Below are 22,909 nucleotides of genomic sequence, written 5' to 3' on the forward strand. Positions count from 1 at the left end.
AGTGGAAGCTCCTATTGAGCTTGCTAGAGAAAAATTTGCGAAGTCTTTGATAGCTCAGTTGGTAGCGTGGAAGACTGTAGTGGTGAAACAGGCAACCTTACATTGCTGGTTCAAATTCAGCTCGAAGGACTTTCGCCAAATGCACATTTTATTTAATAATTGGAAAGTAAAATACTTGGAAAGTAAAATAACAGAAAATTTATAATTATATTATATTTCATCACTGAAAATAGATGCCTTTGGCTGTGAGGCTGTGGCCACGTTATTTTTCTGTCCGACACCAATCTTCATTGGTTTCCTGTGTGGTATTTTGGATCCCCATCTCTTGCTATGAACTGGCAAAACAGCAGAATCCCCTTGACAATCTTGATTTCTCAAGGGAAATGAGAGAACACTATACACCATCCAAGATATTAAAATATTGTCAAGGCCCAACATGGCTGAATACTCTGAGGAGATGGCCTGTGAGGCGCCGCCTTTCAACTTTTCCCCCTTAGTATGGTGGTCATTAACATGCGGGAGACTGCGGAGGGGGTCAATTTTTTTAATTGGGAACTGATGTGCTTTTACTCAATTCGGGAACCTCACAAGCCAAATTTGTAGTATTTTGCACGAATTGCAAGAGATGTTTGCATGTCGACGGTTGAAGTGGAAGATCGTATTGAGCTTGCTAGAGTATGATTTGCCAAGCCTTCGATAGCTCAGTTGGTAGAGCGGAGGACTGTAGTGGTAAAACAGGCATCCTTAGGTCGCTGGTTCAAATCCAGCTCGAAGGAATTTTGCCAAATGCAAATTTTATTGAATACTTGGAAAGTAAAATACTTGGAAAATAAAATAACAGACAATTTATAATTATATTATATTTCATCACTGAAAATAGATGCCTTTTTCTTTGAGGCTCTGGCCACATTATGTTTCTGTCCAACACCAATCTTCATTGGTTTCCTGTGAGGTGTTTTGGATCCCCATCTCTTGCTATGAACTGGCAAAACAGCAGAATCTCCTTGACAATCTTGATTTCTCAAGGGAAATGAGAGAACGCTATACACCATCCAAGATATTAAAATATTGTCAAGGCCCAACACTGCTGAATACTCTGAGGAGATGGCCTGTGAGGCGCCACCTTTCAAGTTTTCCTCCTTAGTATGGTGGTCAGTAACATGCGGGAGACTGCGGAGGGGGTCATTTTTTTAATTGGGAACTGATGTGCTTTTACTCAATTCGTGAACCTCACAAGCCAAATTTGTAGTATTTTGCACGAATTGCAAGAGATGTTTACATGTCGACGGTTGAAGTGGAAGCTCGTATTGAGCTTGCTAGAGAATGATTTGCCAAGCCTTGGATGTAGTGGTTAAACAGACATCCTTAGGTCGCTGGTTTAAATCCGGCTCGAAGGACTTTTGCCAAATGCAAATTTTATTGAATACTTGGAAAGTAAAATACTTGGAAAGTAAAATAACAGACAATTTATAATTATATTATATTTCATCACTGAAAATAGTTGCCTTTTGCTTTGAGGCTGTGGCCACGTTATTTTTCTGTCCGACACCAATCTTCGTTGGTTTCCTGTGAGGTGTTTTGGATCCCCATCTCTTGCTATGAACTGACAAAACAGCAGAATCCCCTTGACAATCTTGATTTCTCAAGGGAAATGAGAGAACACTATGCACCATCCAAGATATTAAAATATTGTCAAGGCCGAACACGGCTGAATACTCTGAGGAGATGGCCTGTGAGGCGCCGCCTTTCAAGTTTTCCTCCTTAGTATGGTGGTCAGTAACATGCGGGAGACTGCGGAGGGGGTCATTTTTTTAATTGGGGACTGATGTGCTTTTACTCAATTCGTGAACCTCACAAGCCAAATTTGTAGTATTTTGCACAAATTGCAAGAGATGTTTACATGTCGACGGTTGAAGTGGAAGATCGTATTGAGCTTGCTAGAGAATGATTTGCCAAGCCTCCGATAACTCAGTTGGTAGAGCAGAGGACTGTAGTGGTGAAACAGGCATCCTTAGGTTGCTGGTTCAAATCCGGCTCGAAGGACTTTTGCCAAATGCAAATTTTATTGAATACTTGGAAAGTAAAATTCTTGGAAAATAAAATAACAGACAATTTATAATTATATTATATTTCATCACTGAAAATAGATGCCTTTTGGTTTGAGGCTGTGGCCATGTTATTTTTCTGTCCGACACCCATCTTTGTTGGTTTCCTGTGAGGTGTTTTGGATCCCCATCTCTTGCTATGAACTGACAAAACAGCAGAATCCCCTTGACAATCTTGATTTCTCAAGGGAAATGAGAGAACACTATACACCATCCAAGATATTAAAATATTTTCAAGGCCCAACATGGCTGAATACTCTGAGGAGATGGCCTGTGAGGCGCCGCCTCGGGAACCTCACAAGCCAAATTTGTAGTATTTTGCACGAATTGCAAGAGATGTTTACATGTCGACGGTTGAAGTGGAAGCTCCTATTGAGCTTGCTAGAGAAAAATTTGCGAAGTCTTTGATAGCTCAGTTGGTAGAGCAGAGGACTGTAGTGGTAAAACAGGCATCCTTAGGTCGCTGGTTCAAATCCGGCTCGAAGGAATTTTGCCAAATGCAAATTTTATTGAATACTTGGAAAGTAAAATGCTTGGAAAATAAAATAACAGACAATTTATAATTATATTATATTTCATCACTGAAAATAGATGCCTTTTGCTTTGAGGCTCTGGCCACGTTATGTTTCTGTCCAACACCAATCTTCATTGGTTTCCTGTGAGGTGTTTTGGATCCCCATCTCTTGCTATGAACTGGCAAAACAGCAGAATCTCCTTGACAATCTTGATTTCTCAAGGGAGATGAGAGAACACTATACACCATCCAAGATATTAAAATATTGTCAAGGCCCAACACTGCTGAATACTCTGAGGAGATGGCCTGTGAGGCGCCGCCTTTCAAGTTTTCCTCCTTAGTATGGTGGTCAGTAACATGCGGGAGACTGCGGAGGGGGTCATTTTTTTAATTGGGAACTGATGTGCTTTTACTCAATTCGTGAACCTCACAAGCCAAATTTGTAGTATTTTGCACGAATTGCAAGAGATGTTTACATGTCGACGGTTGAAGTGGAAGCTCGTATTGAGCTTGCTAGCGAAAGATTTGCGAAGCCTTTGATAGCTCAGTTTGTAGAGTGGAGGACTGTAGTGGTGAAACAGGCATCCTTACATTGCTGGTTCAAATCCAGCTTGAAGGACTTTTGCCAAATGCAAATTTTATTGAATAATTGGAAAGTAAAATACTTGGAAAGTAAAATAACAGACAATTTATAATTATATTATATTTCATCACTGAAAATAGATTCCTTTTGCTTTGAGGCTGTGGCCACGTTATTTTTCTGTCCGACACCTATCGTCATTGGTTTCCTGTGTGGTATTTTGGATCCCCATCTCTTGCTATGAACTGGCAAAACAGCAGAATCTCCTTGACAATCTTGATTTCTCAAGGGAAATGAGAGAACACTATACACCATCCAAGATATTAAAATATTGTCAAGGCCCAACATGGCTGAATACTCTGAGGAGATGGCCTGTGAGGCGCCGCCTTTCAACTTTTCCCCCTTAGTATGGTGGTCAGTAACATGCGGGAGAATGCGGAGGGGGTCATTTTTTTAATTGGGAACTGATGTGCTTTTACTCAATTCGGGAACCTCACAAGCCAAATTTGTAGTATTTTGCACAAATTGCAAGAGATGTTTGCATGTCGACGGTTGAAGTGGAAGATCGTATTGAGCTTGCTAGAGAATGATTTGCCAAGCCTTTGATAGCTCAGTTGGTAGAACAGAGGACTGTAGTGGTAAAACAGGCATCCTTAGGTCGCTGGTTCAAATCCGGCTCAAAGGACTTTTGCCAAATGCAAATTTTATTGAATACTTGGAAAGTAAAATACTTGGAAAATAAAATAACAGACAATTTATAATTATATTATATTTCATCACTGAAAATAGATGCCTTTTGCTTTGAGGCTATGGCCACCTTATGTTTCTGTCCAACACCAATCTTCATTGGTTTCCTGTGAGGTGTTTTGGATCCCCATCTCTTGCTATGAACTGGCAAAACAGCAGAATCCCCTTGACAATCTTGATTTCTCAAGGGAAATGAGAGAACACTATACACCATCCAAGGTATTAAAATATTGTCAAGGCCCAACACTGCTGAATACTCTGAGGAGATGGCCTGTGAGGCGCCGCCTTTCAACTTTTCCCCCTTAGTATGGTGGTCAGTAACATGCGGGAGACTGCAGAGGGGGTCATTTTTTTAACTGGGAACTGATGTGCTTTTACTCAATTCGGGAACCTCACAAGCCAAATTTGTAGTATTTTGCACTAATTGCAAGAGATGTTTGCATGTCGACGGTTGAAGTGGAAGCTCGTATTGAGCTTGCAAGAAAATGATTTGCCAAACCTTCGATAGCTCAGTTGATAGAGCGGAAGACTGTAGTGGTGAAACAGGCATCCTTAGGTCGCTGGTTCAAATTCGGCTCCAAGGACTTTCGCCAAATGCAAATTTTATTGAATACTTGGAAAGTAAAATACTTGGAAAGTAAAATAACAGACAATTTATAATTATATTATATTTCATCACTGAAAATAGATGCCTTTTGCTTTGAGGCTGTGGCCATGTTATTTTTCTGTCCGACACCAATCTTCGTTGGTTTCCTGTGAGGTGTTTTGGATCCCCATTTCTTGCTATGAACTGACAAATCAGCAGAATCCCCTTGACAATCTTGATTTCTCAACGGAAATGAGAGAACCCTATACACCATCCAAGATATTAAAATATTGTCAAGGCCCAACACGGCTGAATACTCTGAGGAGATGGCCTGTGAGGCGCCGCTTTTCAACATTTCCCCCTTAGTATGGTGGTCAGTAACATGCGGGAGACTGCGGAGGGGGTCATTTTTTTAATTGGGAACTGATGTGCTTTTACTCAATTCATGAACCTCACAAGCCAAATTTGTAGTATTTTGCACGAATTGCAAGAGATGTTTACATGTTGACGGTTGAAGTGGAAGCTCGTATTGAGCTTGCTAGAGAACGATTTGCGAAGCCTTTGATAGCTCAATTGGTAGAGTGGAGGACTGTAGTGGTGAAACAGGCATCCTTACATTGCTGGTTCAAATCCAGCTCGAAGTACTTTTGCCAAATGCAAATTTTATTGAATAATTGGAAAGTAAAATACTTGGAAAGTAAAATAACAGACAATTTATAATTATATTATATTTCATCACTGAAAATAGATGCCTTTTTCTTTGAGGTTGTGGCCATGTTATTTTTCTGTCCGACACCAATCTTCGTTGGTTTCCTGTGAGGTGTTTTGGATCCCCATCTCTTGCTATGAACTGACAAAACAGCAGAATCCCCTTGACAATCTAGATTTCTCAAGGGAAATGAGAGAACACTATGCACCATCCAAGATATTAAAATATTGTCAAGGCCGAACACGGCTGAATACTCTGAGGAGATGGCCTGTGAGGCGCCGCCTTTCAAGTTTTCCTCCTTAGTATGGTGGTCAGTAACATGCGGGAGACTGCGGAGGGGGTCATTTTTTTAATTGGGAACTGATGTGCTTTTACTCAATTCGTGAACCTCACAAGCCAAATTTGTAGTATTTTGCACGAATTGCAAGAGATGTTTACATGTCGACGGTTGAAGTGGAAGCTCGTATTGAGCTTGCTAGAAAATGATTTGCAAAGCCTTTGATAGCTCAGTTGGTAGAGTGGAGGACTGTAGTGGTGAAACAGGCACCCTTACATTGCTAGTTCAAATCCAGCTTCAAGGACTTTTGCCAAATGCAAATTTTATTAAATACTTGGAAAGTAAAATACTTGGAAAGTAAAATAACAGACAATTTATAATTATATTATATTTCATCACTGAAAATAGATGCCTTTTGCTTTGAGGCTGTGGCCATGTTATTTTTCTGTCCGACACCAATCTTCGTTGGTTTCCTGTGAGGTGTTTTGGAGCCCCATCTCTTGCTATGAACTGACAAAACAGCAGAATCCCCTTGACAATCTTGATTTCTCAACGGAAATGAGAGAACACTATACACCATCCAAGATATTAAAATATTGTCAAGGCCCAACACGGCTGAATACTCTGAGGAGATGGCCTGTGAGGCGCCGCTTTTCAACTTTTCCCCCTTAGTATGGTGGTCAGTAACATGCAGGAGAGTGAGGAGGGGGTCATTTTTTTAATTGGGAACTGATGTGCTTTTACTCAATTCGGGAACCTCACAAGCCAAATTTGTAGTATTTTGCAAGAATTGCAATAGATGTTTACATGTCGACGGTTGAAGTGGAAGCTCGTATTGAGCTTGCTAGAGACCGATTTGCCAAGCCTTCGATAGCTCAGTTGGTATAGCAGAGGACTGTATTGGTAAAATAGGCATCCTTAGGTCGCTGGTTCAAATGCGGCTCGAAGGACTTTTGCCAAATGCAAATTGTATTGAATACTTGGAAAGTAAAATACTTGGAAAGTAAAATAACAGACAATTTATAATTATATTATATTTCATCACTGAAAATAGATGCTTTTTTCTTTGAGGCTGTGGCCATGTTATTTTTCTGTCCGACACCAATCTTCGTTGGTTTCCTGTGAGGTGTTTTGGATCCCCATCTCTTGCTATGAACTGACAAAACAGCAGAATCCCCTTGACAATCTTGATTTCTCAAGGGAAATGAGAGAACACTATGCACCATCCAAGATATTAAAATATTGTCAAGGCCGAACAAGGCTGAATACTCTGAGGAGATGGCCTGTGAGGCGCCGCCTTTCAAGTTTTCCTCCTTAGTATGGTGGTCAGTAACATGCGGGAGACTGCGGAGGGGGTCATTTTTTTAATTGGGGACTGATGTGCTTTTACTCAATTCGTGAACCTCACAAGCCAAATTTGTAGTATTTTGCACGAATTGCAAGAGATGTTTACATGTCGACGGTTGAAGTGGAAGCTCGTATTGAGCTTGCTAGAGCATGATTTGCAAAGCCTTTGATAGCTCAATTGGTAGAGTGGAGGATTGTAGTGGTGAAACAGGCATCCTTACATTGCTAGTTCAAATCCAGCTTGTAGGACTTTTGCCAAATGCAAATTTTATTAAATACTTGGAAAGTAAAATACTTGGAAAGTAAAATAACAGACAATTTATAATTATATTATATTTCATCACTGAAAATAGATGCCTTTTGCTTTGAGGCTGTGGCCATGTTATTTTTCTGTCCGACACCAATCTTCGTTGGTTTCCTGTGAGGTGTTTTGGAGCCCCATCTCTTGCTATGAACTGACAAAACAGCAGAATCCCCTTGACAATCTTGATTTCTCAACGGAAATGAGAGAACACTATACACCATCCAAGATATTAAAATATTTTCAAGGCCCAACATGGCTGAATACTCTGAGGAGATGGCCTGTGAGGCGCCGCCTCGGGAACCTCACAAGCCAAATTTGTAGTATTTTGCACGAATTGCAAGAGATGTTTACATGTCGACGGTTGAAGTGGAAGCTCCTATTGAGCTTGCTAGAGAAAAATTTGCGAAGTCTTTGATAGCTCAGTTGGTAGCGTGGAAGACTGTAGTGGTGAAACAGGCAACCTTACATTGCTGGTTCAAATTCAGCTCGAAGGACTTTCGCCAAATGCACATTTTATTTAATAATTGGAAAGTAAAATACTTGGAAAGTAAAATAACAGAAAATGTATAATTATATTATATTTCATCACTGAAAATAGATGCCTTTGGCTGTGAGGCTGTGGCCACGTTATTTTTCTGTCCGACACCAATCTTCATTGGTTTCCTGTGTGGTATTTTGGATCCCCATCTCTGGCTATGAACTGGCAAAACAGCAGAATCCCCTTGACAATCTTGATTTCTCAAGGGAAATGAGAGAACACTATACACCATCCAAGATATTAAAATATTGTCAAGGCCCAACATGGCTGAATACTCTGAGGAGATGGCCTGTGAGGCGCCGCCTTTCAACTTTTCCCCCTTAGTATGGTGGTCAGTAACATGCGGGAGACTGCGGAGGGGGTCAATTTTTTTAATTGGGAACTGATGTGCTTTTACTCAATTCGGGAACCTCACAAGCCAAATTTGTAGTATTTTGCACGAATTGCAAGAGATGTTTGCATGTCGACGGTTGAAGTGGAAGATCGTATTGAGCTTGCTAGAGTATGATTTCCCAAGCCTTCGATAGCTCAGTTGGTAGAGCGGAGGACTGTAGTGGTAAAACAGGCATCCTTAGGTCGCTGGTTCAAATCCAGCTCGAAGGAATTTTGCCAAATGCAAATTTTATTGAATACTTGGAAAGTAAAATACTTGGAAAATAAAATAACAGACAATTTATAATTATATTATATTTCATCACTGAAAATAGATGCCTTTTTCTTTGAGGCTCTGGCCACATTATGTTTCTGTCCAACACCAATCTTCATTGGTTTCCTGTGAGGTGTTTTGGATCCCCATCTCTTGCTATGAACTGGCAAAACAGCAGAATCTCCTTGACAATCTTGATTTCTCAAGGGAGATGAAAGAACACTATACACCATCCAAGATATTAAAATATTGTCAAGGCCCAACACTGCTGAATACTCTGAGGAGATGGCCTGTGAGGCGCCGCCTTTCAAGTTTTCCTCCTTAGTATGGTGGTCAGTAACATGCGGGAGACTGCGGAGGGGGTCATTTTTTTAATTGGGAACTGATGTGCTTTTACTCAATTCGTGAACCTCACAAGCCAAATTTGTAGTATTTTGCACGAATTGCAAGAGATGTTTACATGTCGACGGTTGAAGTGGAAGCTCGTATTGAGCTTGCTAGAGACCGATTTGCTAAGCCTTTGATAGCTCAGTTGGTATAGCAGAGGACTGTAGTGGTAAAACAGGCATCCTTAGGTCGCTGGTTCAAATCCGGCTCGAAGGACTTTTGCCAAATGCAAATTTTATTGAATACTTGGAAAGTAAAATACTTGGAAAATAAAATAACAGACAATTTATAATTATATTATATTTCATCACTGAAAATAGATGCCTTTTGCTTTGAGGCTGTGGCCATGTTATTTTTCTGTCCGACACCCATCTTCGTTGGTTTCCTGTGAGGTGTTTTGGATCCCCATCTCTTGCTATGAACTGACAAAACTGCAGAATCCTCTTGACAATCTTGATTTCTCAAGGGAAATGAGAGAACACTATACACCATCCAAGATATTAAAATATTGTCAAGGCCCAACATGGCTGAATACTCTGAGGAGATGGCCTGTGAGGCGCCGCCTTTCAACTTTTCCCCCTTAGTATGGTGGTCAGTAACATGCGGGAGACTGCAGAGGGGGTCATTTTTTTAATTGGGAACTGATGTGCTTTTACTCAATTCGGGAACCTCACAAGCCAAATTTGTAGTATTTTGCACGAATTGCAAGAGATGTTTGCATGTCGACGGTTGAAGTGGAAGCTCGTATTGAGCTTGCTAGCAAATGATTTGCCAAACCTTCGATAGCTCAGTTGGTAGAGCGCAGGACTGTAGTGGTAAAACAGGCATCCTTAGGTCGCTGGTTCAAATCCGGCTCGAAGGAATTTTGCCAAATGCAAATTTTATTGAATACTTGCAAAGTAAAATACTTGGAAAATAAAAATAACAGACAATTTATAATTATATTATATTTCATCACTGAAAATAGATGCCTTTTTCTTTGAGGCTCTGGCCACGTTATGTTTCTGTCCAACACCAATCTTCATGGGTTTCCTGTGAGGTGTTTTGGATCCCCATCTCTTGCTATGAACTGGCAAAACAGCAGAATCTCCTTGACAATCTTGATTTCTCAAGGGAGATGAGAGAACACTATACACCATCCAAGATATTAAAATATTGTCAAGGCCCAACACTGCTGAATACTCTGAGGAGATGGCCTGTGAGGCGCCGCCTTTCAAGTTTTCCTCCTTAGTATGGTGGTCAGTAACATGCGGGAGACTGCGGAGGGGGTCATTTTTTTAATTGGGAACTGATGTGCTTTTACTCAATTCGTGAACCTCACAAGCCAAATTTGTAGTATTTTGCACGAATTGCAAGAGATGTTTACATGTCGACGGTTGAAGTGGAAGCTCGTATTGAGCTTGCTAGCGAGCGATTTGCGAAGCCTTTGATAGCTCAGTTTGTAGAGTGGAGGACTGTAGTGGTGAAACAGGCATCCTTACATTGCTGGTTCAAATCCAGCTTGAAGGACTTTTGCCAAATGCACATTTTATTGAATAATTGGAAAGTAAAATACTTGGAAAGTAAAATAACAGACAATTTATAATTATATTATATTTCATCACTGAAAATAGATTCCTTTTGCTTTGAGGCTGTGGCCACGTTATTTTTCTGTCCGACACCTATCGTCATTGGTTTCCTGTGTGGTATTTTGGATCCCCATCTCTTGCTATGAACTGGCAAAACAGCAGAATCTCCTTGACAATCTTGATTTCTCAAGGGAAATGAGAGAACACTATACACCATCCAAGATATTAAAATATTGTCAAGGCCCAACATGGCTGAATACTCTGAGGAGATGGCCTGTGAGGCGCCGCCTTTCAACTTTTCCCCCTTAGTATGGTGGTCAGTAACATGCGGGAGAATGCGGAGGGGGTCATTTTTTTAATTGGGAACTGATGTGCTTTTACTCAATTCGGGAACCTCACAAGCCAAATTTGTAGTATTTTGCACAAATTGCAAGAGATGTTTGCATGTCGACGGTTGAAGTGGAAGATCGTATTGAGCTTGCTAGAGAATGATTTGCCAAGCCTTCGATAGCTCAGTTGGTAGAGCAGAGGACTGTAGTGGTAAAACAGGCATCCTTAGGTCGCTGGTTCAAATCCGGCTCAAAGGACTTTTGCCAAATGCAAATTTTATTGAATACTTGGAAAGTAAAATACTTGGAAAATAAAATAACAGACAATTTATAATTATATTATATTTCATCACTGAAAATAGATGCCTTTTGCTTTGAGGCTATGGCCACCTTATGTTTCTGTCCAACACCAATCTTCATTGGTTTCCTGTGAGGTGTTTTGGATCCCCATCTCTTGCTATGAACTGGCAAAACAGCAGAATCCCCTTGACAATCTTGATTTCTCAACGGAAATGAGAGAACCCTATACACCATCCAAGATATTAAAATATTGTCAAGGCCCAACACGGCTGAATACTCTGAGGAGATGGCCTGTGAGGCGCCGCTTTTCAACATTTCCCCCTTAGTATGGTGGTCAGTAACATGCGGGAGAATGCGGAGGGGGTCATTTTTTTAATTGGGAACTGATGTGCTTTTACTCAATTCATGAACCTCACAAGCCAAATTTGTAGTATTTTGCACGAATTGCAAGAGATGTTTACATGTTGACGGTTGAAGTGGAAGCTCGTATTGAGCTTGCTAGAGAATGATTTGCGAAGCCTTTGATAGCTCAGTTGGTAGAGTGGAGAACTGTAGTGGTGAAACAGGCACCCTTACATTGCTAGTTCAAATCCAGCTTGAAGGACTTTTGCCAAATGCAAATTTTATTAAATACTTGGAAAGTAAAATACTTGGAAAGTAAAATAACAGACAATTTATAATTATATTATATTTCATCACTGAAAATAGATGCCTTTTGCTTTGAGGCTGTGGCCATGTTATTTTTCTGTCCGACACCAATCTTCGTTGGTTTCCTGTGAGGTGTTTTGGAGCCCCATCTCTTGCTATGAACTGACAAAACAGCAGAATCCCCTTGACAACCTTGATTTCTCAACGGAAATGAGAGAACACTATACACCATCCAAGATATTAAAATATTGTCAAGGCCCAACACGGCTGAATACTCTGAGGAGATGGCCTGTGAGGCGCCGCTTTTCAACTTTTCCCTCTTAGTATGATGGTCAGTAACATGCAGGAGAGTGAGGAGGGGGTCATTTTTTTAATTGGGAACTGATCTGCTTTTACTCAATTCGGGAACCTCACAAGCCAAATTTGTAGTATTTTGCACGAATTGCAATAGATGTTTACATGTCGACGGTTGAACTGGAAGCTCGTCTTGAGCTTGCTAGAGACCGATTTGCCAAGCCTTCGATAGCTCAGTTGGTATAGCAGAGGACTGTATTGGTAAAACAGGCATCCTTAGGTCGCTGGTTCAAATCCGGCTCAAAGGACTTTTGCCAAATGCAAATTTTATTGAATACTTGGAAAGTAAAATACTTGGAAAGTAAAATAACAGACAATTTATAATTATATTATATTTCATCACTGAAAATAGATGCCTTTTTCTTTGAGGCTGTGGCCATGTTATTTTTCTGTCCGACACCAATCTTCGTTGGTTTCCTGTGAGGTGTTTTGGATCCCCATCTCTTGCTATGAACTGACAAAACAGCAGAATCCCCTTGACAATCTTGATTTCTCAAGGGAAATGAGAGAACACTATGCACCATCCAAGATATTAAAATATTGTCAAGGCCGAACACGGCTGAATACTCTGAGGAGATGGCCTGTGAGGCGCCGCCTTTCAAGTTTTCCTCCTTAGTATGGTGGTCAGTAACATGCGGGAGACTGCGGAGGGGGTCATTTTTTTAATTGGGGACTGATGTGCTTTTACTCAATTCGTGAACCTCACAAGCCAAATTTGTAGTATTTTGCACGAATTGCAAGAGATGTTCACATGTCGACGGTTGAAGTGGAAGCTCGTATTGAGCTTGCTAGAGAATGATTTGCAAAGCCTTTGATAGCTCAGTTGGTAGAGTGGAGGATTGTAGTGGTGAAACAGGCATCCTTACATTGCTAGTTCAAATCCAGCTTGAAGGACTTTTGCCAAACGCAAATTTTATTAAATACTTGGAAAGTAAAATACTTGGAAAGTAAAATAACAGACAATTTATAATTATATTATTTTTCATCACTGAAAATAGATGCCTTTTGCTTTGAGGCTGTGGCCATGTTATTTTTCTGTCCGACACCAATCTTCGTTGGTTTCCTGTGAGGTGTTTTGGAGCCCCATCTCTTGCTATGAACTGACAAAACAGCAGAATCCTCTTGACAATCTTGATTTCTCAACGGAAATGAGAGAACACTATACACCATCCAAGATATTAAAATATTTTCAAGGCCCAACATGGCTGAATACTCTGAGGAGATGGCCTGTGAGGCGCCGCCTCGGGAACCTCACAAGCCAAATTTGTAGTATTTTGCACGAATTGCAAGAGATGTTTACATGTCGACGGTTGAAGTGGAAGCTCCTATTGAGCTTGCTAGAGAAAAAATTTGCGAAGTCTTTGATAGCTCAGTTGGTAGCGTGGAAGACTGTAGTGGTGAAACAGGCAACCTTACATTGCTGGTTCAAATTCAGCTCAAAGGACTTTCGCCAAATGCACATTTTATTTAATAATTGGAAAGTAAAATACTTGGAAAGTAAAATAACAGAAAATTTATAATTATATTATATTTCATCACTGAAAATAGATGCCTTTGGCTGTGAGGCTGTGGCCATGTTATTTTTCTGTCCGACACCAATCTTCATTGGTTTCCTGTGTGGTATTTTGGATCCCCATCTCTTGCTATGAACTGGCAAAACAGCAGAATCCCCTTGACAATCTTGATTTCTCAAGGGAAATGAGAGAACACTATACACCATCCAAGATATTAAAATATTGTCAAGGCCCAACATGGCTGAATACTCTGAGGAGATGGCCTGTGAGGCGCCGCCTTTCAAGTTTTCCTCCTTAGTATGGTGGTCAGTAACATGCGGGAGACTGCGGAGGGGGTCATTTTTTTAATTGGGGACTGATGTGCTTTTACTCAATTCGTGAACCTCACAAGCCAAATTTGTAGTATTTTGCACGAATTGCAAGAGATGTTCACATGTCGAAGGTTGAAGTGGAAGCTCGTATTGAGCTTGCTAGAGAATGATTTGCAAAGCCTTTGATAGCTCAGTTGGTAGAGTGGAGGATTGTAGTGGTGAAACAGGCATCCTTACATTGCTAGTTCAAATCCAGCTTGAAGGACTTTTGCCAAATGCAAATTTTATTAAATACTTGGAAAGTAAAATACTTGGAAAGTAAAATAACAGACAATTTTTAATTATATTATTTTTCATCACTGAAAATAGATGCCTTTTGCTTTGAGGCTGTGGCCATGTTATTTTTCTGTCCGACACCAATCTTCGTTGGTTTCCTGTGAGGTGTTTTGGAGCCCCATCTCTTGCTATTAACTGACAAAACAGCAGAATCCTCTTGACAATCTTGATTTCTCAACGGAAATGAGAGAACACTATACACCATCCAAGATATTAAAATATTTTCAAGGCCCAACATGGCTGAATACTCTGAGGAGATGGCCTGTGAGGCGCCGCCTCGGGAACCTCACAAGCCAAATTTGTAGTATTTTGCACGAATTGCAAGAGATGTTTACATGTCGACGGTTGAAGTGGAAGCTCCTATTGAGCTTGCTAGAGAAAAATTTGCGAAGTCTTTGATAGCTCAGTTGGTAGCGTGGAAGACTGTAGTGGTGAAACAGGCAACCTTACATTGCTGGTTCAAATTCAGCTCAAAGGACTTTCGCCAAATGCACATTTTATTTAATAATTGGAAAGTAAAATACTTGGAAAGTAAAATAACAGAAAATTTATAATTATATTATATTTCATCACTGAAAATAGATGCCTTTGGCTGTGAGGCTGTGGCCATGTTATTTTTCTGTCCGACACCAATCTTCATTGGTTTCCTGTGTGGTATTTTGGATCCCCATCTCTTGCTATGAACTGGCAAAACAGCAGAATCCCCTTGACAATCTTGATTTCTCAAGGGAAATGAGAGAACACTATACACCATCCAAGATATTAAAATATTGTCAAGGCCCAACATGGCTGAATACTCTGAGGAGATGGCCTGTGAGGCGCCGCCTTTCAACTTTTCCCCCTTAGTATGGTGGTCAGTAACATGCGGGAGACTGCGGAGGGGGTCATTTTTTTAATTGGGAACTGATGTGCTTTTACTCAATTCATGAACCTCACAAGCCAAATTTGTAGTATTTTACACGAATTGCAAGAGATGTTTGCATGTCGACGGTTGAAGTGGAAGATCGTATTGAGCTTGCTAGAGAATGATTTGCCAAGCCTTCGATAGCTCAGTTGGTCGAGCAGAGAACTGTAGTGGTAAAACAGGCATCCTTAGGTTGCTGGTTCAAATCCGGCTCGAAAGACTTTTGCCAAATGCACATTTTATTGAATACTTGGGAAATTAAATACTTGGAAAATTAAATAACAGACAATTTATAATTATATTATATTTCATCACTGAAAATAGATGCCTTTTGCTTTGAGGCTCTGGCCACGTTATGTTTCTGTCCAACACCAATCTTCATTGCTTTCCTGTGAGGTGATTTGGATCCCCATCTCTTGCTATGAACTGGGAAAACAGCAGAATCTCCTTGACAATCTTGATTTCTCAAGGGAATTGAGAGAACACTATACACCATCCAAGGTATTAAAATATTGTTAAGGCCCAACACTGCTGAATACTCTCAGGAGATGGCCTGTGAGGCGCCGCCTTTCAACTTGTCCCCCTTAGTATGGTGGTCAGTAACATGCGGGAGACTGCGGAGGGGGTCATTTTTTTAATTGTCAACTGATGTGCTTTTACTCAATTCGGGAACCTCACAAGCCAAATTTGTAGTATTTTGCACGAATTGCAAGAGATGTTTACAAGTCGACGGTTGAAGTGGAAGCTTGTATTGAGACTGCTAGAGAATGATTTGCCAAGCCTTGGATGTAGTGGTGAAACAGACATCCTTAGGTCGCTGATTCAAATCCGGCTCGAAGGACTTTTGCCAAATGCAAATTTTATTGAATACTTGGAAAGTAAAATACTTGGAAAGTAAAATAACAGACAATTTATAATTATATTATATTTCATCACTGAAAATAGATGCCTTTTGCTTTGAGGCTGTGGCCATGTTATTTTTCTGTCCGACACCAATCTTCGTTGGTTTCCTGTGAGGTGTTTTGGATCCCCATCTCTTGCTATGAACTGACAAAACAGCAGAATCCCCTTGACAATCTTGATTTCTCAAGGGAAATGAGAGAACAATATGCACCATCCAAGATATTAAAATATTGTCAAGGCCGAACACGGCTGAATACTCTGAGGAGATGGCCTGTGAGGCGACACCTTTCGGCTTTTCCCCCTTAGTATGGTGGTCAGTAACATGCGGGAGACTGCGGAGGGGGTCATTTTTTAAATTGGGAACTGATGTGCTTTTACTCAATTCGGGAACCTCACAAGCCAAATTTGTAGTATTTTGCACGAATTGCAAGAGATGTTTACATGTCGACGGTTGAAGTGGAAGCTCGTATTGAGCTTGCTAGAGACCGATTTGCTAAGCCTTTGATAGCTCAGTTGGTATAGCAGAGGACTGTAGTGGTAAAACAGGCATCCTTAGGTCGCTGGTTCAAATCCAGCTCGAAGGAATTTTGCCAAATGCAAATTTTATTGAATACTTGGAAAGTAAAATACTTGGAAAATAAAATAACAGACAATTTATAATTATATTATATTTCATCACTGAAAATAGATGCCTTTTTCTTTGAGGCTCTGGCCACGTTATGTTTCTGTCCAACACCAATCTTCATTGGTTTCCTGTGAGGTGTTTTGGATCCCCATCTCTTGCTATGAACTGGCAAAACAGCAGAATCTCCTTGACAATCTTGATTTCTCAAGGGAGATGAAAGAACACTATACACCATCCAAGATATTAAAATATTGTCAAGGCCCAACACTGCTGAATACTCTGAGGAGATGGCCTGTGAGGCGCCGCCTTTCAAGTTTTCCTCCTTAGTATGGTGGTCAGTAACATGCGGGAGACTGCGGAGGGGGTAATTTTTTTAATTGGGAACTGATGTGCTTTTACTCAATTAGTGAACCTCACAAGCCAAATTTGTAGTATTTTGCACGAATTGCAAGAGATGTTTACATGTCGACGGTTGAAGTGGAAGCTCGTATTGAGCTTGCTAGAGACTGATTTGCTAAGCCTTTGATAGCTCAGTTGGTATAGCAGAGGACTGTAGTGGTAAAACAGGCATCCTTAGGTCGCTGGTTCAAATCCGGCTCGAAGGACTTTTGCCAAATGCAAATTTTATTGAATACTTGGAAAGTAAAATACTTGGAAAATAAAATAACAGACAATTTATAATTATATTATATTTCATCACTGAAAATAGATGCCTTTTGCTTTGAGGCTGTGGCCATGTTATTTTTCTGTCCGACACCATCTTCGTTGGTTTCCTGTGAGGTGTTTTGGATCCCCATCTCTTGCTATGAACTGACAAAACAGCAGAATCCTCTTGACAATCTTGATTTCTCAAGGGAAATGAGAGAACACTATACACCATCCAAGATATTAAAATATTGTCAAGGCCCAACATGGCTGAATACTCTGAGGAGATGGCCTGTGAGGCGCCGCCTTTCAACTTTTCCCCCTTAGTATGGTGGTCAGTAACATGCGGGAGACTGCAGAGGGGGTCATTTTTTTAATTGGGAACTGATGTGCTTTTACTCAATTCGGGAACCTCACAAGCCAAATTTGTAGCATTTTGCACGAATTGCAAGAGATGTTTGCATGTCGACGGTTGAAGTGGAAGCTCGTATTGAGCTTGCTAGAGAATGATTTGCCAAGCCTTGGATGTAGTGGTGAAACAGACATCCTTAGGTCGCTGGTTTAAATCCGGCTCGAAGGACTTTTGCCAAATGCAAATTTTATTGAATACTTGGAAAGTAAAATACTTGGAAAGTAAAATAACAGACAATTTATAATTATATTATATTTCATCACTGAAAATAGTTGCCTTTTGCTTTGAGGCTGTGGCCACGTTATTTTTCTGTCCGACACCAATCTTCGTTGGTTTCCTGTGAGGTGTTTTGGATCCCCATCTCTTGCTATGAACTGACAAAACAGCAGAATCCCCTTGACAATCTTGATTTCTCAAGGGAAATGAGAGAACACTATGCACCATCCAAGATATTAAAATATTGTCAAGGCCGAACACGGCTGAATACTCTGAGGAGATGGCCTGTGAGGCGCCGCCTTTCAAGTTTTCCTCCTTAGTATGGTGGTCAGTAACATGCGGGAGACTGCGGAGGGGGTCATTTTTTTAATTGGGGACTGATGTGCTTTTACTCAATTCGTGAACCTCACAAGCCAAATTTGTAGTATTTTGCACGAATTGCAAGAGATGTTTACATGTCGACGGTTGAAGTGGAAGATCGTATTGAGCTTGCTAGAGAATGATTTGCCAAGCCTCCGATAACTCAGTTGGTAGAGCAGAGGACTGTAGTGGTGAAACAGGCATCCTTAGGTTGCTGGTTCAAATCCGGCTCGAAGGACTTTTGCCAAATGCAAATTTTATTGAATACTTGGAAAGTAAAATTCTTGGAAAATAAAATAACAGACAATTTATAATTATATTATATTTCATCACTGAAAATAGATGCCTTTTGGTTTGAGGCTGTGGCCATGTTATTTTTCTGTCCGACACCCATCTTTGTTGGTTTCCTGTGAGGTGTTTTGGATCCCCATCTCTTGCTATGAACTGACAAAACAGCAGAATCCCCTTGACAATCTTGATTTCTCAAGGGAAATGAGAGAACACTATACACCATCCAAGATATTAAAATATTTTCAAGGCCCAACATGGCTGAATACTCTGAGGAGATGGCCTGTGAGGCGCCGCCTCGGGAACCTCACAAGCCAAATTTGTAGTATTTTGCACGAATTGCAAGAGATGTTTACATGTCGACGGTTGAAGTGGAAGCTCCTATTGAGCTTGCTAGAGAAAAATTTGCGAAGTCTTTGATAGCTCAGTTGGTAGCGTGGAAGACTGTAGTGGTGAAAGAGGCAACCTTACATTGCTGGTTCAAATTCAGCTCGAAGGACTTTCGCCAAATGCACATTTTATTTAATAATTGGAAAGTAAAATACTTGGAAAGTAAAATAACAGAAAATTTATAATTATATTATATTTCATCACTGAAAATAGATGTCTTTGGCTGTGAGGCTGTGGCCACGTTATTTTTCTGTCCGACACCAATCTTCATTGGTTTCCTGTGTGGTATTTTGGATCCCCATCTCTTGCTATGAACTGGCAAAACAGCAGAATCCCCTTGACAATCTTGATTTCTCAAGGGAAATGAGAGAACACTATACACCATCCAAGATATTAAAATATTGTCAAGGCCCAACATGGCTGAATACTCTGAGGAGATGGCCTGTGAGGCGCCGCCTTTCAACTTTTCCCCCTTAGTATGGTGGTCAGTAACATGCGGGAGACTGCGGAGGGGGTCAATTTTTTTAATTGGGAACTGATGTGCTTTTACTCAATTCGGGAACCTCACAAGCCAAATTTGTAGTATTTTGCACGAATTGCAAGAGATGTTTGCATGTTGACGGTTGAAGTGGAGGATCGTATTGAGCTTGCTAGAGATTAATTTGCCAAGCCTTCGATAGCTCAGTTGGTAGAGTGGAGGACTGTAGTGGTGTAACAGGCATCCTTAGGTCGCTGGTTCAAGTCCTGCTCGAAGGACTTTTGCCAAATGCAAATTTTATTGAATACTTGGAAAGTAAAATACTTGGAAAATAAAATAACAGACAATTTATAATTATATTATATTTCATCACTGAAAATAGATGCCTTTTGCTTTGAGGCTCTGGCCACGTTATGTTTCTGTCCAACACCAATCTTCATTGGTTTCCTGTGAGGTGTTTTGGATCCCCATCTCTTGCTATGAACTGGCAAAACAGCAGAATCTCCTTGACAATCTTGATTTCTCAAGGGAAATGAGAGAACACTATACACCATCCAAGATATTAAAATATTGTCAAGGCCCAACACTGCTGAATACTCTGAGGAGATGGCCTCTGAGGCGCCGCCTTTCAACATTTCCTCCTTAGTATGGTGGTCAGTAACATGCGGGAGACTGCGGAGGGGGTAATTTTTTTAATTGGGAACTGATGTGCTTTTACTCAATTCGTGAACCTCACAAGCCAAATTTGTAGTATTTTGCACGAATTGCAAGAGATGTTTGCATGTCGACGGTTCAAGTGGAAGCTCGTATTGAGCTTGCTAGAAAATGTTTTGCCAAACCTTCGATAGCTCAGTTGGTAGAGCACAGGACTGTAGTGGTAAAACAGGCATCCTTAGGTCGCTGGTTCAAACCCCGCTCGAAGGACTTTTGCCAAATGCAAATTTTATTGAATACTTGGAAAGTAAAATACTTGGGAAATAAAATAACAGACAATTTATAATTATATTATATTTCATCACTGAAAATAGATGCCTTTTGCTTTGAGGCTGTTGCCATGTTATTTTTCTGTCCGACACCCATCTTTGTTGGTTTCCTGTGAGGTGTTTTGGATCCCCATCTCTTGCTATGAACTGACAAAACAGCAGAATCCCCTTGACAATCTTGATTTCTCAAGGGAAATGAGACAACACTATACACCATCCAAGATATTAAAATATTGTCAAGGCCCAACACGGCTGAATACTCTGAGGAGATGGCCTGTGAGGTGCCGCTTTTCAACTTTTCCCCCTTAGTATGGTGGTCAGTAACATGCGGGAGACTGCGGAGGGGGTCATTTTTTTAATTGGGAACTGATGTGCTTTTACTCAATTCATGAACCTCACAAGCTAAATTTGTAGTATTTTACACGAATTGCAAGAGATGTTTGCATGTCGACGGTTGAAGTGGAAGATCGTATTGAGCTTGCTAGAGAATGATTTGCCAAGCCTTCGATAGCTCAGTTGGTCGAGCAGAGAACAGTAGTGGTAAAACAGGCATCCTTAGGTTGCTGGTTCAAATCCGGCTCGAAAGACTTTTGCCAAATGCACATTTTATTGAATACTTGGGAAATGAAATACTTGGAAAATTATATAACAGACAATTTATAATTATATTATATTTCATCACTGAAAATAGATGCCTTTTGCTTTGAGGCTATGGCCACGTTATGTTTCTGTCCAACACCAATCTTCATTGCTTTCCTGTGAGGTGATTTGGATCCCCATCTCTTGCTATGAACTGGGAAAACAGCAGAATCTCCTTGACAATCTTGATTTCTCAAGGGAATTGAGAGAACACTATACACCATCCAAGGTATTAAAATATTGTTAAGGCCCAACACTGCTGAATACTCTCAGGGGATGGCCTGTGAGGCGCCGCCTTTCAACTTGTCCCCCTTAGTATGGTGGTCAGTAAAATGCGGGAGACTGCGGAGGGGGTCATTTTTTTAATTGTCAACTGATGTGCTTTTACTCAATTCGGGAACCTCACAAGCCAAATTTGTAGTATTTTGCATGAATTGCAAGAGATGTTTACAAGTCGACGGTTGAAGTGGAAGCTTGTATTGAGACTGCTAGAGAATGATTTGCCAAGCCTTGGATGTAGTGGTGAAACAGACATCCTTAGGTCGCTGATTCAAATCCGGCTCGAAGGACTTTTGCCAAATGCAAATTTTATTGAATACTTGGAAAGTAAAATACTTGGAAAGTAAAATAACAGACAATTTATAATTATATTATATTTCATCACTGAAAATAGATGCCTTTTGCTTTGAGGCTGTGGCCATGTTATTTTTCTGTCCGACACCAATCTTCGTTGGTTTCCTGTGAGGTGTTTTGGATCCCCATCTCTTGCTATGAACTGACAAAACAGCAGAATCCCCTTGACAATCTTGATTTCTCAAGGGAAATGAGAGAACATTATGCACCATCCAAGATATTAAAATATTGTCAAGGCCGAACACGGCTGAATACTCTGAGGAGATGGCCTGTGAGGCGACACCTTTCGGCTTTTCCCCCTTAGTATGGTGGTCAGTAACATGCGGGAGACTGCGGAGGGGGTCATTTTTTAAATTGGGAACTGATGTGCTTTTACTCAATTCGGGAACCTCACAAGCCAAATTTGTAGTATTTTGCACGAATTGCAAGAGATGTTTGCATGTCGACGGTTGAAGTGGAAGCTCGTATTGAGCTTGCAAGAAAATGATTTGCCAACCCTTCGATAGCTCAGTTGGTAGACCGGAAGACTGTAGTGGTGAAACAGGCATCCTTAGGTCGCTGGTTCAAATCCGGCTCGAAGGACTTTTGCCAAATGCAAATTTTATTGAATACTTGGAAAGTAAAATACTTGGAAAATAAAATAACAGACAATTTATAATTATATTATATTTCATCACTGAAAATAGATGCCTTTTGCTTTGAGGCTCTGGCCACGTTATGTTTCTGTCCAACACCAATCTTCATTGGTTTCCTGTGAGGTGCTTTGGATCCCCATCTCTTGCTATGAACTGGCAACACAGCAGAATCTCCCTGACAATCTTGATTTCTCAAGGGAAATGAGAGAACACTATACACCATCCAGGCCCAACACTGCTGAATACTCTGAGGAGATGGCCTGTGAGGCGCCGCCTTTCAACTTTTCCTCCTTAGAATGGTGATCAGTAACATGCGGGAGACTGCGGAGGGGGTAATTTTTTAAATTGGGAACTGATGTGCTTTTACTCAATTCGGGTACCTCACAAGCCAAATTTGTAGTATTTTGCACGAATTGCAAGAGATGTTTGCATGTCGACGGTTGAAGTGGAAGCTCGTATTGAGCTTGCTAGCGACCGATCTGCCAAGCCTTCGATAGCTCAGTTGGTAGAGTGGAGGACTGTAGTGGTGAAACAGGCATCCTTACATCGCTGGTTCAAATCCAGCTACAAGGACTTTTGCCAAATGCAAATTTTATTGAATACTTGGAAAGTAAAATAACAGACAATTTATAATTATATTCTATTTCATCACTGAAAATAGATGCCTTTTGCTTTGAGGCTGTGGCCACATTATTTTT

The 22,909-nt window shown here is 40.7% G+C and overlaps 2 non-coding genes across 2 annotated transcripts; both read left to right on the forward strand.

Annotated features, from left to right (window-relative positions):
* Nucleotides 1-690: 690 nt before the first annotated feature.
* On the forward strand, nt 691-776 carry TRNAY-GUA (transfer RNA tyrosine (anticodon GUA)). Its single transcript is given in 2 exon segments — nt 691-727; nt 741-776. It is a non-coding gene; the product is annotated as a tRNA-Tyr (tRNA).
* A 7,448-nt stretch (nt 777-8,224) lies between these two features.
* TRNAY-GUA (transfer RNA tyrosine (anticodon GUA)) lies at nt 8,225-8,310 on the forward strand. The gene is given in 2 exon segments: nt 8,225-8,261; nt 8,275-8,310. It is a non-coding gene; the product is annotated as a tRNA-Tyr (tRNA).
* The last annotated feature ends 14,599 nt before the right edge of the window (nt 8,311-22,909 follow it).

This window comes from Ambystoma mexicanum, chromosome 1p, assembly GCF_040938575.1.
Source record: "Ambystoma mexicanum isolate Mex_15411 chromosome 1p, UKY_AmexF1_1, whole genome shotgun sequence".
Classification (NCBI taxonomy): Eukaryota; Metazoa; Chordata; class Amphibia; order Caudata; family Ambystomatidae; genus Ambystoma; species Ambystoma mexicanum.